Below are 11,609 nucleotides of genomic sequence, written 5' to 3' on the forward strand. Positions count from 1 at the left end.
CCAATACAGACCAAATCTCAACCCAATTAACCCATACTTTGAGCCTTACTTTAATTTGAGGTGTTAAATGTCCTATTCAACCTAAATAAAAAACCACCAATTTAGCTATGTCTCCAAATTTCACCAAATTGAATGCCCAAATCCCAAAATTAACACCCAATTAATGTTGATAACTCTTCATAACATCCCCATAGATCAAATTGAACCATCAATTGGGTCATAGCTAAACTATAGCTTAACCCAAACCCAAGCTTAACCCAACGTCCCCAAATTTGATCAGATGTCCAAATACCACCAAATTGAACTCCCAAATCAATTAAAAATCACTCCAAATATTTTCCAAACTCTATATAACAACCATCTACACCATCTTAATCAATCAATAGAGCTCGAACCAAAACTTTGATGAAATTCAAATTTGACGCATTTTTAACCCGATCGTCGCTACCTTGGATGACGAAAAGGACCTTGCCGACACATTCAGAGCATCAAAACTACCTTGGGAGGACACTCAATTTGATGTGGTTTTGCGCACACACGAATTGAAGAGTTTTAAATATTAAATATTATAAAAAAGGAGAAAAGAGAAAATTCATTTGTTTTTATTGAATCCTAAATCCCTAAACCTTCACTAGATCTGCTTGCCCCTTCCCATTTGCAAAACTTGCTGCTGTCCTGTTCTTCTCTGTCACGAGCTGGCCCCAGATGTGACTCCATGTTCTTCTCTATCGCACGCAAGCCTTCCCCATTATGAGCCCTGACGCTCTCTTGTCCCATCGCCGGCCTAGCCGATCTCGTTGCTGACCTAGCCTGCTCCTTGTCGCTACCTCCTCAATTGCTAGTATACCCTTCTTATATCTCCCGCGGTTGGCCTGCAGTAGCGCGATTGTAACCGAGATATACTAGCTATGTACCTTTCGTGGTACAGGTCCATGTAATGCGCTTGTTGTCGGAGTATACCCGAGCTATACCTTCCGCGGTACAGGGTCATGTAACGCCCTTGTAACTGTGATATACCTCAGATATACCTTCCGCGGTAAAGAAATATGTACGCGACAGTAATTTTTTTGTAACCTGGTTGTAACCTTCCCGTTATACCGCTGGTGTAACCTGCCTGAACATTTATACCTCCATAAACCTTTGTAGGCAATTTTTTGTATATGTGCCACTGACATAATTTATGTCATATATTTGGCAAAATTTATGTTATTGCTCTAGTCATAGCCTGATCCTGATCAGTGTAAATTATTATTGGATGATTATCACCCATGATACAGATAACTAGGATTGTTTCAGGCATTATATGGAGGTTTCAGGCAGGTTACACCCGCGGTATAACAGGAAGGTTACAACCAGGTTTCAAAAAAATTCTTATCGCGTTACATATTTCTTTACCACGGAAGGTATATCTGAGGTATATCACGGTTACAAGGGCATTACATGGACATGTACCGCGGAAGGTATAGCTCGAGTATACTCCGGTTACAAGCGCATTACATGGACTTGTACCGCAGAAGGTACATGGCTAGTATATCCCGGTTACAATTGCGTTACTGTAGGCCGACTGCGGGAGATATAAGAAGGGTATATCGGAGTTACAGATGAAGGTCCAAACGAGTTACACCACGGGCCAAGTAACGGGTCACACACTGATTTATTTCAATTTATTATATTTAATGCAGTGGGCCCATCGAAAATTATGTGGCGTCTTCTGATTGGATATTGCACGCATTGCTGCGTGCGTCTTACGTAGGCAAATTTTTTCCCTACTCGAGACACATCCCGGCGCTTTCTTTTGTCATATTTGGATTTGTTTCTTATTGCTTCTATCTGGTATACCTACTGAATTTGAGATTGATGTTTTGTTTACTGCAGTAGTGGTAATATGTAAATCTAATTCATGGATTAATTCATGGCTTATGGAACATGTAGAAATGCAAAGCAAATTATTCTTATGAATACATTTCATGCTTATGGACATGGTGATTATTTACATACAGAGCACCTATACTTTGATTTTCAAGAGGTTTGCATATACCATAAAATTATTATATATTTACATATTTAAAACCCAAACTTCATTTTTACACACATGCCATTCGAACCCATTTGGATATCTCTTTATATAAATTGTTGCTCGAGCATTTTGAGAGAAAATTTTGACTTGCTTTAGTATTTATTGGAAGAAAATAAGAGCTTAAAATTTCTTTTGGGTTCTTAATCCACGGGGATTTGGAAGTGTGAACTAAAGATTGGAGCAGGGAGGTTATAACATTACTTGGAAATTTGTTATCTTTCCTTTTCATAATACGAAACACACGGAATTGTTGAAAATTGGAGGTGTCGCCTTGGGTTTTGGAAAAGATTCACATTTGATACTTGTGTGAGAATTTTGAAACTCCGAGGAATTTACTTTTTGAAAAGTCAGAAGGTTGATAGTTTTATGTGCGAAAATTCTGCAACTTTGACGAGTTGGTTTTACGTAAAATTTGAAATTGCGTGGATTTCTTTATGCGAGTTGGTAGTTCATTTGGCTTTCTTTGGGCCGGTTCGAGAATTGTTTTGAAAGAGGATTTTGGTGTCGCTTTAATGTAATTTTAGAATTTTTGCAGTTCCTTGTAGCTGCGGTTTGAAGCTCTTTTTGAGATTCTTCGAGCAGTTTGCGACTTATTTGAGTTGTGATTTTGGAAAAACTAAATGTGTACTTTTGCAATATTTAGGGATTTAAATGGGCTTTCTCAAATTCGTATCGTTGGACATTGAGGATTGTTTTAAACACAGTTTTGAAGCTACTTTTGTGGCTTTGTCAGGCTACGATTTTGAGACCATTTTGTGGCGTGATTGGTTACAATTTCTTTTAAGCTGACTTGTGACTTTGAAGAGATTCAGTTTTGGAAAGGATACCTTTTTGGTTGATCCATTTGCAGAATTGGAGAGAATGATACCCTTGTTGGGTTGATTCGTGAATTGTTGGGCTTCTTTTTTGGGTTTTTTTGTCGATCATGTTTTTTAGACACGGTTTTGAGGGCCGATTCACCCTTCACCTATTTGCTCTTTCGGGTGGATTGTTTCCTCCTCTCTCTCAGTCCCATTTTTATTCTTTTCTTCCTTGTTTCTTGATTCGGGTTTTAGGTGCTTATGTTTGAAACATAAGTACGCATATATAACGCCGGTTATATATGATCATGAAGCAAGGCTATAAGTTGGACGGTTTATTTAATAAGGGTTTAAGGGCGGTGATGACAAAGGCATTCTGGTGGTAGAGCAAAATAATATTTCATCCTACGACATCAGAACATGATCCAGGAACCTAGTGAATCGTAGGATGATAAAATTATTCACTGACACAAGACTAGCGGGGGATCCTTACCCTCTTAGGTTGTTGGCGATCTTACGCCCGACGACTTGATCGACTCGTAGACAATGATAAGAACAAATACTACATTTGCAAAAGTATTTTGACTACAAATGTTGATATTACTTTCTCTTGTATGTCTGAAGTTTATATGCATGCCAAAATATGAATTTTAAGTAACCAAATTCGATTGTCCGTTTGTCAATCACCAGTATCGGGCTAAGGAGTACCCTCCTAAGTTGGTATTATAGGACACCCTTCTAATTGAATGTTGGGTTTTATACATACTGATGACCGATAGTAGCCTTCGAAATCCCTTGAGAACACCTAAATCTGAGCCCACTCGAACCTGAATGTTTATTGTCCACTTCAACTATTCATTGTTTCACTTGTTATTTCCTTTGAGATTTTCCTGTGTTTTCTTTGAGCTTATTTTGTGAGTCACTTGAGTTTTACTTGATAAGTTATGAAGTGGGGAGCCCTAGGAGCAAAAAGGTAATTTTGGAATTTTAATGTCTTAATTAAATTTTAAGATTAGTCAAAGAGTAAATGAGTAATATTGATCATAATAAACCTTTCGGATGATTGAAATATAAAGGGTAAATGGTAGAAATCAACTTGTCACTTGTCTCATAATAAGGATATATGTGCAATTTTGTTAATCATTATAACTTGTAAGTCAATTCAATAGGATGATCCTAAAGTAATGGGCTTAAGCTATGAAGATATTAATTTACCTATCTGAAATCTCATCAATTGGTGGTTAGATACTAAGTCTGATACTAATGAGAATTGATATCTCATTTCATTTAATAGTTAATTATCTCAAATTTAATTTGAAAATTAAAATTAAAAAGAGAATTAATAATGAACTAGGTTTGATATGTAAGAATTGTCTTAACTTGGGATTAAAAAAGATGAACTTAATTAATTGATAAACACTTTAAAACACTTCAGGCCCTACTTTAACCTTGGGCATTAAAATCCTTAATGACTTTGGACTTGCCCTTTGGGGTACCCACTCATATAACTGTCAAATGAAATGTTAAGTGACTATCTAACTTCCTTCACTTCTTGGGATTGTTGAAATGTCAAGATTCACTGAGTAATAGGGTTGTCTTAACTCAACCTTGGATGATTAATAGAACAATATGATAAGTTCAAAGTGAACTCAAAACGTTTCAAGAAATCTTCAAAGTGGTTTAGGTTAATGCCCCGAGCATTTTGAAATCTTTTAAATATTTTGAATGACAAATTGAACTTGTTGTATTTTGTTCTAAAATCATCCACTAAGATCTTATGAGACTCAATAAAGTCATAACTTGGGGTTTGGTAGTGGGGTTTGGTAGGTTTGGTAGCTATACCTTCATCTACTCCTGCAATTTAAATTCTTTGCAAGATTATATATATGCATTGCCAAAACTAACCTTTCAGGTGGAGTAACGAGAGAAATCAACAAGTACACTTTTAAAGTATTGCATTTACCTTTCTGTACTTCTTGTCTCGAACTTGCATGTTAAACAACGATGTCACCCTACATGTCAAAACCAAAACTGTTAGGATAGTGATTTGTCCCTAGTGCGTGTTATTTTTATGCGTGTTTTCTGTCAATTCAATTTCTCTGAGACAGTGTCAAAAACTTGACCCGACCCGTAATTACGCAGTAATTTAGCTTTCAAAAGACTGTAAAAAACTGACCCAATTTATATTTAGTAGCTAATATACAAAATTGAAATATTATGAAATATAACAAATAGTTCACACACTATGGGTTCTATGCAAGTGCACATATCACTTCAAGTAATATAGGACTTTCTGATTAAGCCCCGAATATCGATCCCACGAGGAAGCAAGAAAAGATGTCCTTAGTCAAATTCCAGTCTACTACTATTAGTCCTTAGATTGGAATGTCGATTAAAATGATGTTTTATCTAGCAACTACTCATAAATGTGAATGTTGAATGTAAGGATAGTAACTATTCCTCAATGTAAAAATTAATTCCAAAGATAACCCTTTCAAGATGAATTGGTTCGGAGAATTTTAAAATGTTAAAAACTACTATTCTTATGTAGTGAATTGGATGATGTAATATAGTTGTGTAAAATTTATATAAGTTTGACTCTTCTATGTAACGGTGCCAAAAACTTGATGCAATATTTATGATTAATAAATTTAAGCAATTAATGTTGGGATTCTATGCAAGTATACATATCGTTATCAAGTAAGGAATTTCTATTTAAGCCCCAAATATCGATCCCACATGGAAGGTTTAAATTTGAAATGATAAATTAACTAGGAAATTCACAGAAATCAAACAAAATTACTGTCACTAATTTCGAATGTGTAAGATGCTAACAAAACTAAATTATTTAACTACTAACAAAACTGAAATGCAAAGTTTAAACATTAACTACTAAACTATTAAACTATTGAACTATAATCTTATGTAATTATGTTTATGTGATGAAGATTTTCTTATGTAAAAAAACATTTTTCCCACTACAACAGATTTTGGTAAAATGAGATGAGATAAATGGTTTTAATATGTATTGTGTCAAATAAGAGCAGTTTTAATTCTCTGCCCTGATATAGTGTTATAGAACATCGTTGGCTAATCCAAGGTTTAGTCCCTAAATTCATGGATAGGCTAGGAGGATACTGACTCCTACTCCAGAGCTCCCACATCCCTTCACCTGAAGGCTAACTCTCGCTTTAGTTTTTAAACCATAAGACCGAATTAGGGATTTTAGTCTGTCACCCTAAAATCTCTAATTCTACACCCAATAATGTATATTTTTATATTTATTTGTACTTAATTCCATGAACAAAATACTCTTTCATGTAATTAAATGTGATTCTCACTCTGTTGTAGAACTCATACTCCATTTCGTGGATCATATGTTTCACAACACATTTTAACAATTCAATTGGTCAGATCAAAAAGTAAATTAAGTTCGAAGTTGAAAAATCAAACCATCACAATTTATTTTATACTTTAAGATTAGCACATCCAAATTATCTCTTCATTTCACTATATCACAGAGTAGGGAGAAGATATAAAAAACTACTCAGACTTCATGAGAAATATATAAAAAAACACAAATTTCACATATAAAAGAAAGTTCATACAACAATAATAAACAAATAACACTTATCTGGAACTATTTCTCAGGTTTGTAGCCTCCCTTAGGAAATGTAGGACGAATAAATCTCTCACTTTTCTCCTTCTCCAATACTCTTAGAGAAGAATTCACACTTAATCTCACCACAAAAACTCTAAAATCTTAAAAAAAAAAATCACTAATAGACTCTTGAATGGTGGTGGAATGAAGATGGAAAAAGTGTATGGAGGTGAGGTGTGGCAAAAATGAGCTAGTAGGAATGAGGAGCGCCTTTTTTAATCAATTTCGGCCCCAAATAGAGCCTAGAGTCAATTCTCCAATAAGTGCATCCAAAAACTCTTCAATAAGCGTCCAAATTTGTCAAATCTTATAGAAACATAGTCTGAACCGACATTGGCGCCGTCGGTGGCCATTCTGGTGTTGTCGGCTCCAGAGATCATTTAATTAAATCCGCTCTCTCTGTCAAAAGGCACCGTCGACGCTGCTTGTGATGTTGTTTGCGCTGAGTAAAATCCATTATCTATTCTGTAAGTCTCCGCCGTCTAGGGGTGTAAACGAACTGAGCACAAACGAAAAGGGCTTGTGTTCGTGTTTGGTTCGTTTGAAATTAGTTTGTTTGAAATAAGCTCGTGTTCGAAATTATTTGTGATATCGTTGTTCGTGTTCATTTCTTAACGATCGAGCCAAACACGAGCTGTTCACGAACGACGAGCCAGTTTAGCCTCAGTCTGAGCCATGTCTATATATAAATTAAATAGCTTATATTATATAAATATATAATATCTATATTAGTATATTACTTAGGAGTGAAGAGTGTGAAGGAGTGTGTTTCCTAATGAATTTCAACCTCAAATAAAACCTAGGGCCGGTTCTCCAAGAGGTGCCTCCAAAATCTCTTAAAAAATCGTCCAAATACGTTGAATCTTCTAGAAACAGCGCTAACCGACATTGGCGCCATCGACACCAATCTAGCACTGTCGGCGCCAGTGTCTCGCAATTTAATTCGCTGCTCTCTGTTTAAAGGCGTCGTCGGTGCTACCCTGGGTGCTCCCGGCGCTGAGTAAACTTGTCAATTTTTTTGCTGCCCTAGCGCCGTCGGCGTTGAGTATTTATTCAAAAACGTCATTTTCACTCCAAATTCCATCTATTTTTTGTTCTTTTTCCTTCAGTTTTGCTTCAAGTCATAAAAATCAACAACATGCAGGAAAACATAAAAATATTTTCTATTAAAGTGCAATATCACCAACAATGAGTAAAAAATATGAGTCTAGAAATACATATATTTTTGGTGTATCAGATAGCCGCACAACCAAAACCAAAATTTAAAAATTAAACAAGATAAAATTTACTGTCATAACATTCAAAATATAAGACAACTCAGAATTTAATCACAAACATCACAAAATAAAAATTGTAACAAATTAAAATGTCTCTATCGGATGATCGGGAATCTCTCGGAGGAGGTAACCTATGGTTGCTAACGAGACTTCCTACAATCTAAATGAAAGTATGAAACTCATTAAGTTGAGTTTAGTAAATTCATTTGGACTAAGTGAATCTGAAAGAAAATAGTGGTGATGGAACGAGAGAACCGTATGATCCTAATCGGTGTCGCTCTAATCAATTTTAATATCTCCCATAATATTTAAATAACTTTAGGACATTTAATTTGACATCAAGGCTTGACACACTCGAAAACTTAAACTCGCAACGACGAGGAGCTTGGAACTAGCATTGTGGGAAGCACGACCATCTTCAACAGCAAAATATATCTACAACAGCTAGACCATTCTTTCTTTAAAATTAAACAATCAAGTTATAGGACTTCGAGGTTGTCCGCCTAGTGCGACATAAACCTCAACTTTTTTAGGCCTTTGTATGGTTCTGCTATACAATATAAGTCCTAACTCTCTTTAGGATTCTGATGTTGTTATTCGTTACGACCTAAATCCTCACATCTTTCAGGATATTTGTGTAATTGTTTCACATGAATGCAAGCCCTAATTAATAAAATTGGAAGGATGAAATGTTTAAATATTTCCCCCCTAAATTGAAACCAAACTATAGGATAGTTGGGGCAGTCACCGACCTCCTCCTTAGGATCCGTGGCATTCACTAGTTCTTCTTTCTTTGGATTCCACAACAAATGTTCCAAATTTGAGTCAGACCCATTTCACACCTCTTTGTCCGATCTCTTTGAAAAGTTCTATTCATTTGACCTCTTTGAAAACAGTATCCCCATATTTTTATCAAGAATTTTCTTAGGTGACTTCGATTATCTAAGATGTAATTAAGTATAAGAGCTTACCCTTATAGGAAGCTTTTCTGAACCCAACTTAATATAAATCCTATTTAATTTTTCATATTAAATAGGAAAACTTGTCGGCTTATAAAATGGTTTTCGCAGACCAAACAAATATCATATGTTTCTCAGTTTATTTGATTGAGTCTCACTCTTAAGTCATGTGTTTATCTTTCGGGATAGATACATGACATGAGGTGTAGTGCTCTTTCATTTAAACTATAAAAGATATGAAATCAGTTTGATTTCATATTTTTCTAAACTTACAACTCCTCAACTTTAAAGTGTTGACAGTGGCATCAAGGAGAACATTTCCATCATCCTTAATCGAGGCTTCACCTCTTAGGACAAAGTGTGGGTTCAAAACTCCTAAATTAAGCTTCTATTTAGTCTTTTATGAAAAAAATAAACAACGCATGCCCACTTAACCATATAGATATGTTTGTCTCACTTAGATGAAGCTATAGGATCAAAATGCATGAGATTTGGTTAAGTATCAGGGAGATCTTAACCCTAGAATGCAGACAATTCTCTATTCTTTATCTTGTGGGGACAATGAACATATGTTGTCCATTTTTTTGTATTTGAAATAGATGACGGAGATCAAACTGGATGGACCGTGGAATCGGATCAACATAGTCAATCGCGAGTCACCTCAGCACATATGTAGAAAGGGTAGCAGAGTGCATAACGCCACAAGAAGTTTTAGAGAGTTCAGGAGATGATGCGACCCTAACGTGTTTAAGTAGGAAATTAAGATTTTTTGAATTAATTAAATCTAATAAATATTTATAAACTTTAAAAATTCATAACTCAACAAATAAAAATGATACAAATTAAAAAAATACATTTGAACTAGGTGAATAAAACAAAAAATAATAAAAATAAAAAATTAAATTAATTAATTAATATTTAATTTTTTTCTTAATTAAATACCTCGGATAGTATTTTAATTATAAAAATTAAATATAAATAAAAAATATATATAATTTTTAGTGATTATTCTCTCTATCATTAGGAATGTTCCCTGATTTTTCATGGGACATCCCTAACAAAAAAATGTTTAATTTCCAATCAAAATCAAATTTGTTTTGAAAAATAATTATAAAAAATAAAAAACTAGAAAAATATAAATTAAAAAATAAAATTAGGGGAGCAACTCTAAACATTAAAATGACCATTTTTACCTCTTGAAATTTAAAAATGAAATTAAAACCTTAGGGGTAAGATTATAAAATTGCAAAATTTGCATTTTAGCTCAAATTGTTTCCTAAATATAAATTAAACACAAAAATTAATTTGAAAAATCTTAGGATTACATCAAAACGCAAAGATTAAGTTGGTTTTAAAAAAAAATTAATTCATAATTATCCCCTTAATCAAGAAGTTACCTTAATAATTAAACCTTAAACTTAGTTTAGTTCTAACTCAACCTAGACCTACTCTAAATCAAATTTAAAATTTAAATAAGGTCTAGCCCAACTTAGACCTAATTCAACCCAAATTTAAAACTTAAATTGGTTCTAACCTAAATTAGACATAACTCAACTCAAAATTTAACTAAGCATGGGTCTAACCTAAATTAGGCATAAACAATTCAAACTTTAATTAAGCTAGGGTCTAACATAGCTTATACCGAACTAAATTAAAACATTAACATTAAACTAGGTCTGACCCAACTTGTACTAATCCAAACAATTTAAAACTCAACTCAAGTCTAACCCAACTTAAACTTGACTTAATCCAATTTTATGTTTGACGTAACTCAACCCAACATTAATCTTAACTCTTAGCCTAACCCGACTTAAGCTTGACTTAGGGTCTATTAAGGATAACTGCAACTTAATAATAAGTTATTATAAGGTCACATATAATTGTTGTTGGTCCCGAGCATGGCGGGACGCCATTTCTGCGGAACGCGGGCCCGGATCGAACCCCGCGTCCGGCGTTCGACCAAGGGATTATTACACGGCTTAACCTTCGTCGCTCCTGTTCGACGCCGAATCCTCGCAAATGGCAATTGGACCTTGGAGTTCTCCGCATGCTTAACAATGGCCGCTGTGAAGCCATGCGCATCGATGGCCCAAGCGACTCTGTCACATCCGTGGCAAGTTGCGCAAGAAGGTCTGGATCGCCGCCAGCGACATCGTCCTCATCGGCCTCTGCGATCACCAGGATGATAAGGCTGATGTCATCCTCAAGTACATGTCTGATGAGGCTCGACTCCTTATAGCCTATTGTAAACTACCAGAGAGCACACGTCTTAACGAGGGCATCGCCTGCGGCCTCGATGAGGAGGAAGATGGTGCCAGGGATGACTACATCGAGTTCGAGGACGAGGACATCGATAAAATCTAGGAATCTGGAACATCCTGTTTGAAAATTTCTTCTGCCTTTCGTTGAACGTTTTCTGTTCCGCTCTTGCTTTCTCTTTGAGTGTTTTTACCACTATTTATATTATCTTATGAGCTGAAGATGAGATGTTGTTATTATAGTTATTCCAAATGATGGACCGGTATGTTTGCAACAGCTTAATGGAATAATGTGATTTGGTTGCGGGATATATCTGCTACTTGTGTTGGATTGAATGGGTGATTATGCATTTTGTCTTGATGCTTTTTTGTCTGCAAGCTGATAGAATTATGCAATTGATAGAATTATCCAATTTGGATATATCCTTTGGATATTCGAGTTGCTTATGTTAGATTGTATGGGTGTTTATGCAGCCTCTGTTAAGGATGTTTTTCTTAGTGATTAGCATATGTTTATGAACCTTGCCCTTAGTTGCTAAAATACTGGCTGCTTTTGTGTCCTGTTTTTAGTTAGCAG

At 35.1% G+C, this 11,609-nt stretch overlaps 1 pseudogene; it reads left to right on the top strand.

Annotated features, from left to right (window-relative positions):
- The first annotated feature begins 10,709 nt into the window (after positions 1 to 10,709).
- LOC110038965 lies at positions 10,710 to 11,335 on the top strand (annotated as a pseudogene).
- Positions 11,336 to 11,609: the final 274 nt, after the last annotated feature.

The sequence above is a fragment of the Phalaenopsis equestris genome, unplaced genomic scaffold (genome assembly GCF_001263595.1).
Source record: "Phalaenopsis equestris unplaced genomic scaffold, ASM126359v1 Scaffold234572, whole genome shotgun sequence".
In the NCBI taxonomy this organism is placed as follows: domain Eukaryota; kingdom Viridiplantae; phylum Streptophyta; class Magnoliopsida; order Asparagales; family Orchidaceae; genus Phalaenopsis; species Phalaenopsis equestris.